Source organism: Ranitomeya variabilis, chromosome 1 (assembly GCF_051348905.1).
Source record: "Ranitomeya variabilis isolate aRanVar5 chromosome 1, aRanVar5.hap1, whole genome shotgun sequence".
In the NCBI taxonomy this organism is placed as follows: Eukaryota; Metazoa; Chordata; class Amphibia; order Anura; family Dendrobatidae; genus Ranitomeya; species Ranitomeya variabilis.
Window position 1 is genome coordinate 1,132,643,362 of NC_135232.1, and position 19,146 is coordinate 1,132,662,507.

Genomic DNA, 19,146 nt, shown 5'->3' on the forward strand with positions numbered 1-19,146 from the left:
TGTTCTTTAGCCCAAACAAGTTTCTTCTACTTGTTGCCTGTCCTTAACTGTGGTTTCCTAGCAGCTATGTTACCATGAAGGCCTGCTGCACAAAGTCTCCTCTTAACAGTTTTGTAGAGATACAGTATGTCTGCTGCTAGAACTCTGTGTGGCATTGACCTGGTCTCTAATCTGAGCTGCTGTTAACCTGCAATTTCTGAGGCTGGTGACTCGGAAAAACTTATCCTCAGAAGCAGAGGTGACTCTTGGTCTTCCTTTCCTGGGGTGTTCCTCATGTGAGCCAGTTTCTTTGTAGCGCTTGATGGTTTTTGCCACTGCACTTGGGGACACTTTCAAAGTTTTCCCAATTTTTCAGACTGACTGACCTTCATTTCTTAAAGTAATGATGGCCACTTGTTTTTCTTTACTTAGCTGCTTTTTTCTTGCCATAATACAAATTCTAACAGTCTATTCAGTAGGACTATCAGCTGTGTATCCACCAGACTTCTGCACAACACAACTTATGGTCCCAACCCCATTTATAAGGCAAGGAATCCCACTTATTAAACCTGACAGGGCACACCTGTGAAGTGAAAACCATTCCCGGTGACTACCTCTTGAAGCTCATCAAGAGAATGCCAAGAGCGTGCAAAACAGTCATCAAAGCAAAAGGTGGCTACTTTGAAGAACCTAGAATATAAGACTTAATTTCAGTTGTTTCACACTTTTTGTTAAGTATATAATTCCACATGTGTTAATTCATAGTTTTGATGCCTTCAGTGTGAATGTACAATTTTCATAGTCATGAAAATACAGAAAAATCTTTAAATGAGAAGGTGTGTTCAAACTTTTGGTCTGTACTGTATGTTTTCACGAATATTTGAGCCCATGGATCCATTATATGTCCATTTTGCAAGCCGGCGAGATTTTCGTACAGAGGCCATACAGATGACACACGGATATTTTTTGGAGAAAAAAATCGCATCCTCACATATTTTTATACGTTAGGTCTGACCCCAGCCTTAAGGCTTCTTTGCGAAGTCTGTGTTTCACATACATGTATTTCATACTTATAATTATGGTCTATTGGAGCTGTTCACACATCTGTGTTTTTTCCTGACCATTTAGCCATTAAAAATCATGGAGATACGTCCTCTTTTTTTTTTTTATCAATGTCACAGATGAAAGGTGCCTGCACAAGTCAATTGGTCCGTGGAAATCATGGATAGTACATGGCATCAGTCTGCAGTCCATGAGTAAAATTGCTAATTATAGGGAAACGTCGTAATTTATTTATTTATTCATATGTGAAAAACACTGATGGTGAAAGCTGACACTGACCAAACACTGATGAAACCCGGATCCAAAACGCTGATGACACCGGTACCATTTTTTAACTTGCTTACGTGAAAAAACATGGGGGTCTTAGTAAGGTTTTAATGCAATAACTGCGAATTGTAGTGCAGAGGATTTGGAGGCAAACATGTTTTTTTGGAGGCATTATCGCAGAAACATTGACTCCATGTACTATAATCATGACATTACTATCCTTGAGCGCTATATTATTATGGCACTGTTTTGGTATTAAAGTATTATTTTGAGGAATTTGAGCAGCACAATAAATACAATAAGGCTGGAGACACACTAGCGATTTTAAAATCAGTCCGATTTTGATGCAGGAGAGTCAGACGAGTGTAATGCAAGTTTCATGCGTATTTTATGCGAGTAAAATCCGATTTTTTCCACCTATCTCCTGATTTACATCCGAATGCAGTGCGATTGCTATCTGATTGCATTGCGATTTTTACATGAGCATTTACATACAGCAATTCTGTCTGTCATTTCCACATAATTTTCAAAGGAAATATTCGTCAAAACACACACACACACATACAGCTCTGGCAAAAATTAAGAGACCACCACATCAAAACCCTGTCATGGGCAGCCCAATCTCCAGACCTGAACTCCATTGAAAACCTCTGGAGTGGAATCAAGAGGATGATAAATAGTAACAAGCCATCAAACAAAGAAGAACTGCTTACATTTTGATGCCAGAAGCAGTGTGAAAGACTGGTGGAAAGCATGCCAAGACACATGAATAATAATAATCATGGTTATTCCACAAAATATTGATTTCTGAACTCTTCCTGAGTTAAAACATTAGTATTGTTGTTTCTAAATGATTGTTTTCTTTGCATTATTTGAGGTCTGAAAGCACTGGGTTGTTTATTTTGACCATTTTTCTTTGTCAGAAACAAAATACAAAATTTATTGCTTGTAAATTCGGAGACATGTTGTCAGAAGTTTATAGACTAAAATAACAATTTACATTTTACTAAAAAATATACCTATAAAGAGAAAAATCAGACAAACTGAACATTTTGCAGTGGTCTCTTAATTTTTTCCAGAGCTGTATATATTTATTAAATAGAAAGATAGATAAATAGATAGATAGAAGAAAATAACCTTTGCTGGTTATTAATTATGGGGTGACCCCACGTCATTTTTTTTGGGTCCCCCCATTTTAATAGCCAGTAAAGGCTAAGTATACAGTTGTGAACTGATATTAATAGCCTGGGAAGCACCATGGGTATTACCCCCTTCCCAGGCTATAAACATCTGCCCCCAGTCATTGGATTCCCTCTTCTGGTTACGAAAATTGAGCAGGAGCGCACGCCATTTTTTTAAAAAAATAATCTTTTATTAATTAAATACATGTACAGTAAGCTGCGCACACACTGTACTAATTATATTTGTCACTGACATCTATATATATCTACCTATATGTATTTACTGTATGTAATCCATCCCTTCTATCCTGTCGGCTCCTGCTGTGATTTTACAGAACCCGGCAAATGAATTACGGTCTTTTCTTCTATCTCCTATCTATCTATGTAATATAAATACATACAGTATATATATGTGTGTGTCACTGACATCTATATACACAGCACTGACAAAAATTAAGAGACCACTGCAAAATGTTCAGTTTGTCTGATTTTTCTCTTTATAGGTATATTTGTGAGTAAAATGTAAATTGTTCTTTTATTCTATAAACTTCTGACAACAGGACTCCAAATTTTCAAGCAATAAATTTTGTATTTTTTTTCTGACAAAGAAAAATGGTCAAAATAAAAAAAAACCAGTGCTTTCAAACCTCTAATAATGCAAAGAATACACATTCATAATCATTTAGAAACAACAATACTAATGTTTTAACTCAGGAAGAGTTTAGAAATCAATATTTTGTGGAATAACCATGATTTTTAATCACAGCTTTCATGCGTCTTGGCATGCTTTCCACCATTCTTCCACCCTGCTTCTGGCACCAAAATGTAAGCAGTTCTTCCTTGTTTGATGGCTTGTGACTATCCATCATCCTCTTGATAACATTCCAGAGGTTTTCATTGGGGTTCAGGTCTGGAGATTGGGCTGCCCATCACAGGGTATTGATATGGTGGTCTCTTAATTTTTGCCAGAGGTGTATTTGTATTCTATGTGTATATATCTATTCTATCTATTCTATTCTAACCTGTCAGTGTGATTTTACTGTACCCACCTATGAATTGCCAGGTTTTACAAGGACACCGGTGTGTAAAAACCAGACAGCACTCGCATGGTCCGAGTGCTGTGTGATTTTTCTCTCACACCCATTGACTTCTATTGCGGGATGTGATCCGATTTCTGATCACAATCGCAGCATGCTGCAACTTTTTTCCAGTCCGATCGCGATCTGATCCGAGCTGGAAAAAAAAAACGCAGATGACGACACAATCATAGAATAACATTGGTCCGAATTCAATCCAAATTTTTTATCGGATTGCATTCATCCAATTTCATTGCAAATGGGAATGAGCCCAAATGGAGGTACCGGCTTTAGGCACAACATTGAGGTTTGCTGGAGGATAGTGATATTAAAAGAACAGCGAGATTAAGAGGTTTGTGTTACTACAATAAGTAGGACGGGAATAGGAAGCAGAAACAAAAAGAAAAGCCTGGACATCAAATTTTGCATCCACCAGGAGAAATTATCATTGTGGTCAGGGCCAGATGGAGAAGCTAAAAAAAGAGACTGACTCGAATCAAAGTATTGATTGGTATTTTATAATTTAAATAATCAGTATGGACTTGGCATCTGCCCAGTATATGGACATTGTTTGGAAGTATTAGTATTATATTGGTCTTTGTATAGGAACATCATATAATACTGTGTGATTAGTTGCTATATTACCTTTGCAGCACTAATTATCTTGTCAGCTGATTGCCATACCACTTTATTTGCAAATGGAATTATTTAAAGGAGCAAACATTAACAAAAATGCTCCGTTAGTGATTTATTTTATACTAAATTAGATATTTATTATCTGTACATATTAGTGAACCTATTATTTCTGTTATTTGGCAAAAGGAATAATGGAAAATAATGGAATATAAAAAAAAGTTAACATAAATGCAACTCATACATGAGTAAGAACACACCTACAGAAATCACATGGATCCCACACACACCGTGTGTAGTTGTAGAAAGTTGTTTGACTTATACATACATACTTATATATACATGAGTGTATGGCAAAATGACATTTGAAAATATGACAGCTCATCTTACAAGAACCTTACTTAGCAAAAAAATGTTAGGGTTGCTACAACTGTGAATGAATAAAACAAATAATACTAATTAGAGATGGGTGAACTCGAACAGTAAATTTCAGAAAAAAGTAAGTTGAATCCAGCAGGATTGAAGTTAAAACCAGTCTCAGTTCATTTCTTCATTAAAAATATGGTACACCACTCCAAAATATGAAACATATGAATATTTTCTCAGCATGTCACGCAAAATTTCAAAGTATAGCAGCGTTATTCCGACGCGTTTCGACCGAAGTCTTAAAATTTCAGGGTCCATACCAAACACCTATAAGATGCCCCCATTACTAACCTCATAGTTAGATTGCAAGAAAAAGACACAGCCAGAATAAAATCCAATAATTGAAATAATGACACAGACTACTTTATTTGAAATAAAAATAAAAAAGCACAGGTATACAAACCTTTACACCTAATCCATTGAAGCCCATGTCACCTGTAAAAGAGAGAAAATAAACAACCATAATACTCTTCTTTCTACATCAGTCCATAAGACAAAACTAAAGGAAAGAAAGTGGGGAGGAATCTCATATAAGTAATATAAAGAGTCCAAGTAAAAATGAGGGGACATGAAAATTCAATACTCAAGAATATTATAATGAAGTACCAGGCAGATAGACTACGAGTGTAACTCTCAAAATCATTCAATAGGATAGATATCACAGAGGTAAGTATAATGGAAAGGATTCAAATGAATACAAAGGTAAGTACAAAAAATATAGAAAAAAACAAAGATCACATTAATTGAGTAAAGCAAGAAAATAACTTTACCAGATGGTGGATGAATGAAAAGTCTAACAAAAACTGTGGACAGAAAATAGCTAAAGTCCAATAATGAATCAACCAACAGAACATTCACCAATAAAGCCTTTAGTGAAGATCAGGCAGATTGCGCTGAAGGAGGCACTGAGCAATGTGTTTCCTGGATGGTTTAAATGGAGACTCACACTATATTGGACGATGACACACTTCCGGTTACCGTCCGGTCATGTGATATCCACATGCGCGCATGACAGGAAGTGACGCGTATCATAGGAAATGTTGATGCTTGGCGCCATTTTTGTGGGAAGAAGATATCCACATGCACGCATTATAGGAAGTGGCAAGTATGGTAGGGAATGTCGCCGCTTGGAGCCATATTGGTGGTAAAGAGATGACACTTCATGGTAATATGAAGATAATCACTATACACAGATGTGCCACGGAGAGCAACAGTAGTGGCCTGGGTACCATATTCATAGGGACAAATTAAAACTATATGATAATGCAATTTACAAGTCAAAAACTATCTCAGGACATGATTATGAAAAGACCATAAGAGCACGTATTCTAAAAAAGCACATATGAACGATCGTATGAATGTATTGATACAGAACTTACAGTACCTTGGCTATGTATAGTCAATAAAGGGATATCACAATAGAGAGATGTGAAATAAAGAAAGCTAAATAAAATAAGAAAAGGAAAAATTAAATAGCACGAAAAGAGAGGAGAAAAAAGAAAAAAATTATATAATGTGCCCAATAAAATAAAAGGGGAAAAAAATATAAAAAAATAAATAATCGAAAGGAAAAAAATCACCATACCATATCCCGTGCAGAAAAAGTAGTGGGGTTAGTGGGGAAGTCTTATAGGCGCCTCTCCATTACTAATCTTTGGGCTGGATATCAGCTGCCATAATACAGCTGACATCAACCCTACAACCATTACCCCACTTGCCACTGCCCCAGGGTCGGGTAAAGCATCGGAATTGGCACATCTAATAAATGCCCCTTTTCTGGGGAAGCTGCGGGCTGCTATTTTTAGGCTGTTGAGGGGGCCAATATTCATGGCCCCTTACCAGTCTGAAAATACCAGCCCCCAGCGACAGCAGGCGTAGGTTGATGAGAGTAGTACTCTCTCATCAGTCGACGCCTGTGACTGTCGGTAACCTTTTTACTGCCGGTCACAGCTGCTAGCTCACCCTGTCATCTGACAGCGTGTGAACCTCATTATCTTACCACCATTCAGAGCCCATGTTTGCCGCACTGTCATACAGGTGAAGTAGCAAACAACGGATGTTCGGGTCCTGTGTGGGATCTGTGTAGGATCCTGGTTCAGATACCATTATAGTACCCAAGCCAAATTTTTTTTAGATGTTCGGCTGAACCTTCCGGACCCAAACATCCACTGGTTCACCCATCACTAATAATAATAATCATAATAATAAAATAAATTGTGTAAACAAGTGGATATTAAAAATGTCATTGTGTATTTGCATGTGTAATGTGTATGTGTGTTTTTATTAGTGATGAGCGAGTATACTCGTTGCTCGGGTTTTCCCCAGCACGCTCGGGTGATCTCCGAGTATTTTTTAGTGCTCGGAGATTTAGTTTTCGTCACCGCAGCTGAATGATTTACAGCTGTTTCACAGCTTGAACACATGTGGGAATTCCCTAGCAACCAGGCAACCCCCACATGTACTTATGCTGGCTAACAGATGTAAATCATTCACTGCTGTGATGAAAACTAAATCTCTGAGCACTAAAAAATACTCGGAGGACCACTGAGCGTGCTCGGGAAATCTCGAGTAACGAGTATATTCGCTCATCACTACACAGGACCTTTGGAGTCCAATAGAGTTAGTGTCAAAAGTGTGAAATATTTATTGAGTAGCACCACAGTGATCAATAAAGTTTTGAGGTAACGTTTCGACCCCTTGGGTCTTTATCAAACCTCACTGCAAGAAACATAAAAAATACATTATATTGGAACAAAGCAAAACATGGCAATGTGCAAAAATTCAAACATAATAAAACAATCATAATAAAGCAGAATGGTGCATAAGCGCCAGATGAGCATCCAAAGTTGTGATGTATACGTACAACAAATAAAATACAAAAAAAGAGCAAAAGATACAGCCAATAATTTACAAATATACAGATGGTGCCCATATAGAGTATGTAATAAATGAAGGATGGCATAACAGCGTGCAGGAAGGCAATAACAGGGCCACGTAAAAAATGTAAATTAATCAAATACAGCATGGAATTGATATGCAGGAGGTGTAGAGCATAACTGACCTTTAGAGTGGAGAAAGGAGAGGACGCTGTCCAATGGACGGACATGGAGTGTTATGGATCCCAATGGCTAGGGGATCGCACTGGACAAGCAAAAAATAACTCAAATAACGGACGAGCTCTAGGGTGATGGAACCTGGGCTGACTGCTGCCCTACTCCTGACAAACACAACTAGAAATAGCCAGGGAGCGTGCCTACGTTGATTCTAGACGCCTCGCGCCAGCCTAAGAGCTAACTAGCACTGCAGAGAAAATAAAGACCTAACTTGCCTCCAGAGAAATAAACCCCAAAGGTATAGTTGCCCCCCACATGTATTGACGGTGAAAATGAGAGGAAGGCACGCACATAGATATGAAAATAGAGTTAGCAAAACGAGGCCCGCTATAACTAGAAAGCAGAAGGATACAAAAGGGGTCTGAGCGGTCAGCAAAAAACCCTAATCAAAAACCATCCTGAGATTACAAGCACCCATGTGCCAACTCATGGCACATGGGGAGCACCTCAGCCCACTAGAGCTTCCAACTAGCATAGAGTAATATTTAGCAAGCTGGACAAAAAACAAAACAACTGAAAAGCATAACTTAGCTTATCCTGAGAGATCTGGAAGCAGGTAGTCAGAACCAAACTGAGCACATTGATAGCTGGCAAGGGAATGACAGGAAAGCCAGGTTAAATAGGAAACACCCAGCCTCAGATGGACAGGTGGAAACCAGAGACCGCAACCCACCAAAGTCACCCAGTACCAGTTGTAACCACCAGAGGGAGCCCAAAAACAGAATCCACAACAGTACCCCCCCCCTTGAGGAGGGGTCACCGAACCCTCACGAGAACCCCCAGGGCGATCAGGATGAGCTCTATGGAAGGCGCGGACCAAATCAGTCGCATGAACATCAGAGGCGACCACCCAGGAATTATCCTCCTGACCATAACCCTTCCACTTAACCAAATACTGGAGTTTACGTCTGGAAACACGAGAATCCAAGATCTTCTCAACAACATACTCCAATTCTCCCTCCACCAGCACCGGAGCAGGAGGCTCAACCGAAGGAACAACGGGCACCTCATACCTCCACAATAACGACCGATGGAACACGTTATGAATAGCAAACGATGCTGGGAGATCCAAACGAAAAGATACAGGGTTAAGAATCTCCAAGATCTTATAAGGACCGATGAACCGAGGCTTGAACTTGGGAGAAGAGACCTTCATAGGGACAAAACGAGAAGACAACCACACCAAGTCCCCAACACGAAGTCGGGGACCCACGCGGCGACGGCGATTAGCAAACTGCTGAGCCTTCTCCTGAGACAACTTCAAATTGTCCACCACCTGATTCCAAATCTGATGTAGCCTGTCCACCACCGCGTCCACTCCAGGACAATCCGAAGGCTCCACCTGACCAGAGGAAAAACGAGGATGAAACCCCGAATTACAAAAGAAAGGAGAAACCAAAGTAGCAGAACTAGCCCGATTATTAAGGGCAAATTCGGCCAGTGGCAAAAAGGCAACCCAGTCATCTTGATCAGCAGAAACAAGACACCTTAAATAAGTTTCCAAGGTCTGATTAGTTCGCTCTGTCTGGCCATTCGTCTGAGGATGGAATGCAGACGAGAAAGACAAATTAATGCCCATCTTAGCACAAAACGTCCGCCAAAATCTAGACACAAACTGGGATCCCCTGTCAGAAACGATATTCTCCGGAATCCCATGCAAACGAACCACGTTCTGAAAAAATAAAGGGACCAACTCAGAGGAGGAAGGCAACTTAGGCAAGGGTACCAAATGAACCATCTTAGAAAAGCGGTCACACACAACCCAGATAACGGACATTTTCTGTGAGACAGGGAGATCTGAAATAAAATCCATGGAAATGTGCGTCCAAGGCCTCTTCGGGATAGGCAAGGATAACAACAACCCACTGGCCCGAGAACAGCAAGGCTTAGCCCGAGCACACACTCCACAAGACTGCACAAAGGTGCGCACATCCCTTGACAAGGAAGGCCACCAAAAAGACCTGGCCACCAAGTCTCTAGTACCAAATATTCCCGGATGACCAGCCAACACAGAAGAATGGACCTCGGAGATGACTCTACTGGTCCAATCATCCGGAACAAACAGTCTTTCTGGTGGACAACGATCAGGTTTATCCGCCTGAAACTCCTGCAATGCACGACGCAAGTTTGGGGAGACGGCGGACAATATTACCCCATCCCTAAGGATACCAGTAGGCCCAGAGTCTCCAGGAGAGTCAGGCACAAAACTCCTGGAAAGAGCATCTGCCTTCACATTCTTTGAACCTGGCAGGTATGAAACCACAAAATTGAAACGAGAAAAAAACGACCAACGAGCCTGTCTAGGATTCAGACGCCTGGCAGACTCAAGGTAAATCAGATTTTTGTGATCAGTCAAGACCACCACACGATGTCTAGCACCCTCAAGCCAATGACGCCACTCCTCAAATGCCCACTTCATGGCCAAAAGCTCCCGATTACCCACATCATAATATCCTTAATGGCCTCAGAAAGACCATCTCTGAAGTTTGCAGCCAGGGCGCACTCATTCCACTGAGTAAGTACCGACCATTTCCGAAATTTTTGACAATATACTTCCGCTTCATCATGCCCCTGAGAGAGGGCTAATAAAGCCTTTTCAGCCTGAATCTCCAGGTTATGTTCCTCATAGAGCAATCCCAGTGCCAGAAAAAACGCATCCACACTGAGCAATGCAGGATCCCCTGGTGCCAATGCAAATGCCCAATTCTGAGGGTCGCCCCGCAGGAAAGATATTACAATCTTGACCTGCTGAGCAGGGTCTCCAGAGGAGCGAGATTTCAAAGAAAGAAACAATTTGCAATTGTTCCTGAAATTCAGGAAGGTAGATCTATCTCCAGAAAAAAACTCTGAAATAGGAATTCTAGGTTCAGACATGGGAGTGTGAACAACAAAATCCTGTATGTTTTGAACTTTTGCAGCGAGATTATTCAGGCTGGAAGCCAAACTCTGGACATCCATATTAAACAGCTAAGGTCAGAGCCATTCAAGGGTTAAGAGGAGGTAAGAAGCAGCTAGACAGCAATTAAAGGCTAGGCAGCAAAACTCTGAGGGGAAAAAAAAAAAAAAATTTCCCTTCAACACTTCTTTTTCTCCTGCTTCAGCCCAAACAATTAACACTTTGTGGGCTGGCTATACTGTTATGGATCCCAATGGCTAGGGGATCGCACTGGACAAGCAAAAAATAACTCAAATAACGGACGAGCTCTAGGGTGATGGAACCTGGGCTGACCGCTGCCCTACTCCTGACAAACACAACTAGAAATAGCCAGGGAGCGTGCCTACGTTGATTCTAGACGCCTCGCGCCAGCCTAAGAGCTAACTAGCACTGCAGAGAAAATAAAGACCTAACTTGCCTCCAGAGAAATAAACCCCAAAGGTATAGTTGCCCCCCACATGTATTGACGGTGAAAATGAGAGGAAGGCACGCACATAGATATGAAAATAGAGTTAGCAAAACGAGGCCCGCTATAACTAGAAAGCAGAAGGATACAAAAGGGGTCTGAGCGGTCAGCAAAAAACCCTAATCAAAAACCATCCTGAGATTACAAGCACCCATGTGCCAACTCATGGCACATGGGGAGCACCTCAGCCCACTAGAGCTTCCAACTAGCATAGAGTAATATTTAGCAAGCTGGACAAAAAACAAAACAACTGAAAAGCATAACTTAGCTTATCCTGAGAGATCTGGAAGCAGGTAGTCAGAACCAAACTGAGCACATCTGAGTACATTGATAGCCGGCAAGGGAATGACAGGAAAGCCAGGTTAAATAGGAAACACCCAGCCTCAGATGGACAGGTGGAAACCAGAGACCGCAACCCACCAAAGTCACCCAGTACCAGTTGTAACCACCAGAGGGAGCCCAAAAACAGAATCCACAACAATGGAGACTCCTATAGAGAGTTTAAATAGTGTGAGGCAAAGAAATAATGCTATGACCAAGACCAGCAGAGACTGTAACATAAACATGCCAAAATGTATCACAGACAGCTGGAGAGCGCGGGGGTCCGGAACGGCACGGACAGGGAGCGGGGTCCCTAAAGGCACTATGGACAAGAAGCACGGAGATAAAGTGCTGGTAGCGTTGTATGCAGAGAGATGGTGGCAAGAGAGCAAAGTACCTGTGGGTCCAGATGCAGGGAGATTGGCGGTGGTATGAACCGTCATTGGTGGTCAGCGGGCTTAAATAGCAGCAGGGCAGGGAGTGCAGCGGAGAGGGAAAGCGCATGCGTGAGATGTTGAAGGAGGCTAGGAGCGCAGGGAGCCGATGTGGAACGCGGCGCTGAGCGGGCGCACGCGCAGAAGAAGTGCGGCACCTGCGCATTGTGAGCAACAGGCGTGGAACGCAGAATAGAGCGGGCGTGTGCTGAGGAAGTCTTGACGAAACGTGTGTTGGGGCGGCGGGGACCATTTGTCACCAGCACTTTGCCTGCCTATATTTTGTAAGTATATTATACCTCTTTCTTACAGCTGGATTGTGCACTTTATTGGTCCATTTTGGACATGATGCACTATGCACCTAATATATAGTGAATACTGCTATTTAGTTTACATAGATCTGCATGAACAGACTTTAATGTCTGGACCTATGATTACATGTGTGTTTTGCGAGGTATTGATCAATGTTTATTATGTTTATTTGTTCTAAAAAGGCATTGGCTGTTGTGCTGGTCACAGTGTTTCCTTTGACTAGTGGCTTCCAGTAGTTCTTTTTTAATTCCTTTTGTGATTTTTTGTATTCAATAAAACATGAATTTAAGGATTATACTCGTATGTGGTCTCTGTGCACCATTTTTTTTATATGGTTATAGCTGTTGGGAGGAGACAAACTTTCAGGGTTCGCATCCAGTTGCTACAGACTACTGACCAGATCCTGCAAACCTACTCTTTAGTCTATGCTTCAATGTCACAGCTATTTCTTTCCTGACACCAGAGAGGATTACATAACATTATGGAGGTTACTTTAAAGGGCATCTGTCAGCAGGTTTTTGCTATATTATCTGAGAGCAGCATGATGTAGAGACTTAGACCCCGATTCCAGCAATGTGTCACCTACTTGGCTGCTTGCTGTCATTTTGATACAATCTCCTGCTGATAAAACTCTGATTTTATTGAAACAGTCACACATATGCTATGTACATGTGCCAGTCAGTTTTTCTTGTGCTCAACGTCAGGGTTTTCACGTAGACCATTATGCTGCCACGTGTCGTATTTCCAGGGTGTTTGGTAGTGTATTAAGATTTCCTAGTATCTCTACTTGTCTGCGGTTTCCAGTAACCTTGCTACCTGTCAGTGGAGGGCTTCTTCTATCTGTCTTTGCCTTCCAAGTTCTTCAGACTTTTTAGTTATTCCAGAGTTCTGTATGCTAAATGTTCCCGATCTTGTATGACCTCGGTTGCCTGTTTGTCGGTTTCCAGAACATCCCCTAGCCGCCAGCGACTTCCATGGTATTCAGACTTTTTTGTTACCCCGGAGTTTTGTCTGCTACCTGTCTGTATCTCCATGACACCTTATGTCTGCTTGTGGCTTGCAGTCCTTGAGTTTCCAGTCTGCCTGCGTTCTTCAGTAAACTATCTAAGGTTTTCAGTAACTTTGCAATCTGACTGTGATCTCCTGGATGTCTCCCACCTGCTTGCCTGTGGTCTCTTGGATGTCTCCAATCTGCCAGTGGTTTCCAGTATCCCACCTGCTTGCCTTCCATCTCCTGGATGTTTCCAGCTTGCCTGCAGTTTCCAAAATCTTGTTTGCTTGCCTGAGGTCTCCTGGACGTTTCCCACCTGCCTGCGGTTTCCCACCTGCAAAACATATTGTCTGTTGTTTGCAGGGCATTATTAATACTTTTGGCTTCCCTTCTATGTGTCACTTTCTTGCCTGTGGTCTCCTGGACGTCTCCCACTTGCCTGTAGTTTCAAGCATCCAGCTTTCTACCTGCAGTATCCTGTCTGTTAGCTGTCCATGTTTCACAGGCTGCACTGACGCCAGTGCTCGGTGTGTGTGTCCACCTCAACCTTGGGCTTAAGGGATACACCTCATACAGTGAGCCTGCATTATGTAACAAAGCCTAATAAGTGACACATTGCTGAAATCAAAGTCTCTACCCCTACATCATGCAGCTCTCAGATTATATAGCAAACACCTGCCCTAATATTACGTTCTCATCAGTTTGAGAAAGGACTAAAAATAAAGGAAGGACCTTGTTTATTACCCATGGCCCCAGTCCTGCACAATGCATCTTGAACAGTAAATTAATTTCTAATAAGTCTCGATGTAACTGTCCATTGGAGAGTTTAGCTTTCAACCGAGCTGAGAATCTTTCATATGAGAACTCCCGGTCTACTCTACACATCTAAGAAATAATTTACGGTGTAGGCACAAGATGTTCAGATCCTAAGGAAGAATTTATTAATAAATAATCACATAGCAGCTAACCAGACATAAATCCTAACCTCTCTGTATATCTCACATGTCATGTTCTCTGATAGCAGCACTGGTATTTCCCTACAGAAGTTAACCTTATCTTTCCCAGGAGTCTCGACAGATTGTGCTCTGCAAAATTAGAAATATACAAGGGAAAGAAATAGAGGGGGGCATAAAAGGAGCTATGTATGTGGACTGCATTTAACAACCGGAGGGACCACTCATGTAAGATTTCCAATACTCATACATATGTATAAAAAATGGAATGCTAGTTACAGAGATTAGAAACATTCAACCATATTAGTTTCATCAGTCATATAAAGTCGATATCTCTCACGTTCTACATCTTCCGCACTCTGATTACTGGTCCAGTGAAGAGATGAGTTACTTGTTTTCGAGCATAGACTGCAAAGATTCAACCAAAAATGGGATTGCCCTTTTAAAAAGACATGGCTCACATAAAAATGCATAGGTAAATATATTTAAGAGGTATTATGGGTAGGGTTGAGCGAAACGGGTCGTTCATTTTCAAAAGTCGCCGACTTTTGGCAAAGTCGGCGTCTCATGAAACTGAGCCGATCCCAGCGTTGCATCGGCCATGCGGTACGCGACTTTCGCGCCAAAGTCGCGTTTCAATGACGCGAAAAGCGCCATTTCTCAGCCAATGAAGGTGAACGCAGAGTGTGGGCAGCGTGATGACATAGGTCCTGGTCCCCACCATCTTAGAGAAGGGCATTGCAGTGATTGGCTTGCTGTCTGCGGCGTCACAGGGGCTATAAAGGGGAGTTCCCGCCGACCGCCATCTCACTGCTGCTGATCTGAGCTTAGGGAGAGGTTGCTGCCACTTCGTCACAAGCAGGGATAGCGTTAGGCAGGGTCCATAAACCACCAAACCGCTTGTGCTGTAGCGATTTCCACTGTTCAGCACCACCTTCGGTGTGCAGGGACAGTGGAAGCTACATTTTTTTTTTTTCTCTCAGCGCTGTAGCTCATTGGGCTGCGCTAGAAGGCTCCCTGATAGCTGCGTTGCTGTGTGTACGCCACTGTGGAAACCAACTGCTTTTTTCAAAGCACATATCCTCTTGTTCCTTCCTTTCTGCACAGCTATCTTTTTTGTTTGTCCACACTTTTTATTTAATTTGTGCATCAGTCCACTCCTATTGCTGCCTGCCATACCTGGCTGAGATTACTGCAGGGAGATAGTAATTGTAGGACAGTCCCTGTTTTTTTTTTTTTGTTTTTTTTTGTGGGAGATTAAGATTGGCATTTCTGCTAGAGTGCCATCCCTGTGTGTGCCATCTCTCACTGAGTGGGCCATAGAAAGCCTATTTATTTTTTTCCTTGATTTGGGTTCTAAAATCTACCTTAACAAAAAAACACTACATCAATCAGTGTGAGAAAAATATTGGGCTCAGTCAGGGCTTGTGTGCCACTCCTGTGTGTGCCATCTCTCATTCAGTGGGCCATAGAAAGCCTTTTTTTTATTTTATTATTTGGTTTCTAAAGTCTCCTTGAAAAAAAATAAAATAAAAAAAAAAACAGTGGGAGATTAATATTGCCCTTTCAGCTTGTGTGCCAGTCTTGACTCCTGGGTGTGCCACCTCTCTCTCTCAAATTGTGGGCCATAGAAAGCCTATTTATTTTTTTCCTTGATTTGGGTTCGAAAATCTACCTTAAAAAAAAAAACTCCATCAATCAGTGGGAGAAAAATATTGGCCTCAGTCAGGGCTTGTGTGCCACTCCTGTGTGTGCCATCTCTCACTCAGTGGGCCATAGAAAGCCTATTTATTTTTTTGCTTGATTTGGGTTCTAAAATCTACCTTAACAAAAAAACACTGCATCAATCAGTGGGAGAAAAATATTGGCCTCAGTCAGGGCTTGTGTGTCACTCCTGTGTGTGCCATCTCTCACTCAGTGGGCCATAGAAAGCCTATTTATTTTTTTCCTTGATTTGGGTTCTAAAATCTACCTTAACAAAAAAACACTACATCAATCAGTGGGAGAAAAATATTGGCCTCAGTCAGGGCTTGTGTGCCACTCCTGTGTGTGCCATCTCTCATTCAGTGGGCCATAGAAAGCCTTTTTTTTTTAATTTTATTATTTGGTTTCTAAAGTCTCCCTGAAAACAAAAAATAAAAAAAAAAAACAGTGGGAGATTAATATTGCCCTTTCAGCTTGTGTGCCAGTCTTGACTCCTGGGTGTGCCACCTCTCTCTCTCAAATTGTGGGCCATAGAAAGCCTATTTATTTTTTTCCTTGATTTGGGTTCGAAAATCTACCTTAAAAAAAAAAAAAACTCCATCAATCAGTGGGAGAAAAATATTGGCCTCAGTCAGGGCTTGTGTGCCACTCCTGTGTGTGCCATCTCTCACTCAGTGGGCCATAGAAAGCCTATTTATTTTTTTGCTTGATTTGGGTTCTAAAATCTACCTTAACAAAAAAACACTGCATCAATCAGTGGGAGAAAAATATTGGCCTCAGTCAGGGCTTGTGTGTCACTCCTGTGTGTGCCATCTCTCACTCAGTGGGCCATAGAAAGCCTATTTATTTTTTTCCTTGATTTGGGTTCTAAAATCTACCTTAACAAAAAAACACTACATCAATCAGTGGGAGAAAAATATTGGCCTCAGTCAGGGCTTGTGTGCCACTCCTGTGTGTGCCATCTCTCATTCAGTGGGCCATAGAAAGCCTTTTTTTTTTAATTTTATTATTTGGTTTCTAAAGTCTCCCTGAAAACAAAAAATTAAAAAAAAAACAGTGGGAGATTAATATTGCCCTTTCAGCTTGTGTGCCAGTCTTGACTCCTGGGTGTGCCACCTCTCTCTCTCAAATTGTGGGCCATAGAAAGCCTATTTATTTTTTTCCTTGATTTGGGTTCGAAAATCTACCTTAAAAAAAAAAAAACTCCATCAATCAGTGGGAGAAAAATATTGGCCTCAGTCAGGGCTTGTGTGCCACTCCTGTGTGTGCCATCTCTCACTCAGTGGGCCATAGAAAGCCTATTTATTTTTTTGCTTGATTTGGGTTCTAAAATCTACCTTAACAAAAAAACACTGCATCAATCAGTGGGAGAAAAATATTGGCCTCAGTCAGGGCTTGTGTGCCACTCCTGTGTGTGCCATCTCTCACTCAGTGGGCCATAGAAAGCCTATTTATTTTTTTGCTTGATTTGGGTTCTAAAATCTACCTTAAAAAAAAACACTACATCAATCAGTGGGAGAAAAATATTGGCCTCAGTCAGGGCTTGTGTGCCGCTCCTGTGTGTGCCATCTCTCACTCAGTGGGCCATAGAAAGCCTATTTATTTTTTTGCTTGATTTGGGTTCTAAAATCTACCTTAAAAAAAAACACTACATCAATCAGTGGGAGAAAAATATTGGCCTCAGTCAGGGCTTGTGTGCCACTCCTGTGTGTGCCATCTCTCACTCAGTGGGCCATAGAAAGCCTATTTATTTTTTTGCTTGATTTGGGTTCTAAAATCTACCTTAAAAATAAACACTACATCAATCAGCGGGAGAAAAATATTGGCCTCAGTCAGGGCTTGTGTGCCACTCCTGTGTGTGCCATCTCTCACTCAGTGGGCCATAGAAAGCCTATTTATTTTTTTCCTTGATTTGGGTTCTAAAATCTACCTTAACAAAAAAACACTTCATCAATCAGTGGGAGAAAAATATTGGCCTCAGTCAGGGCTTGTGTGCCACTCCTGTGTGTGCCATCTCTCATTCAGTGGGCCATAGAAAGCCTTTTTTTTTTTTATTATTATTTGGTTTCTAAAGTCTCCCTGAAAAAATAAATAAATAAAAAAAAAAAACAGTGGGAGATTAATATTGCCCTTTCAGCTTGTGTGCCAGTCTTGACTCCTGGGTGTACCACCTCTCTCTCTCAAATTGTGGGCCATAGAAAGCCTATTTATTTTTTTCCTTGATTTGGGTTCGAAAATCTACCTTAAAAAAAAAAAACTCCATCAATCAGTGGGAGAAAAATATTGGCCTCAGTCAGGGCTTGTGTGCCACTCCTGTGTTTGCCATCTCTCTCAGTGGGCCATAGAAAGCCTATTTATTTTTTTGCTTGATTTGGGTTCTAAAATCTACCTTAACAAAAAAACACTACATCAATCAGTGGGAGAAAAATATTGGCCTCAGTCAGGGCTTGTGTGCCACTCCTGTGTGTGCCATCTCTCACTCAGTGGGCCATAGAAAGCCTATTTATTTTTTCCTTGATCTGGGTTCGAAAATCTACCTTAACAAAAAAACACTACATCAATCAGTGGGAGAAAAATATTGGCCTCAGTCAGGGCTTGTGTGCCACTCCTGTGTGTGCCATCTCTCATTCAGTGGGCCATAGAAAGCCTTTTTTTTATTATTTTATTATTTGGTTTCTAAAGTCTCCCTGAAAAAAAAACAAATAAAAAAAAAACAGTGGGAGATTAATATTGCCCTTTCAGCTTGTGTGCCAGTCTTGACTCCTGGGTGTGCCACCTCTCTCTCTCAAATTGTGGGCCATAGAAAGCCTATTTATTTTTTTCCTTGATTTGGGTTCGAAAATCTACCTTAAAAAAAAACCTCCATCAATCAGTGGGAGAAAAATATTGGCCTCAGTCAGGGCTTGTGTGCCACTCCTGTGTGTGCCATCTCTCACTCAGTGGGCCATAGAAAGCCTATTTATTTTTTTGCTTGATTTGGGTTCTAAAATCTACCTTAAAAAAAACACTACATCAATCAGTGGGAGAAAAATATTGGCCTCAGTCAGGGCTTGTGTGCCACTCCTGTGTGTGCCATCTCTCACTCAGTGGGCCATAGAAAGCCTATTTATTTTTTTGCTTGATTTGGGTTTGAAAATCTACCTTAAAAAAAAACACTACATCAATCAGTGGGAGAAAAATATTGGCCTCAGTCAGGGCTTGTGTGCCACTCCTGTGTGTGCCATCTCTCACTCAGTGGGCCATAGAAAGCCTATTTATTTTTTTCCTTGATTTGGGTTCGAAAATCTACCTTA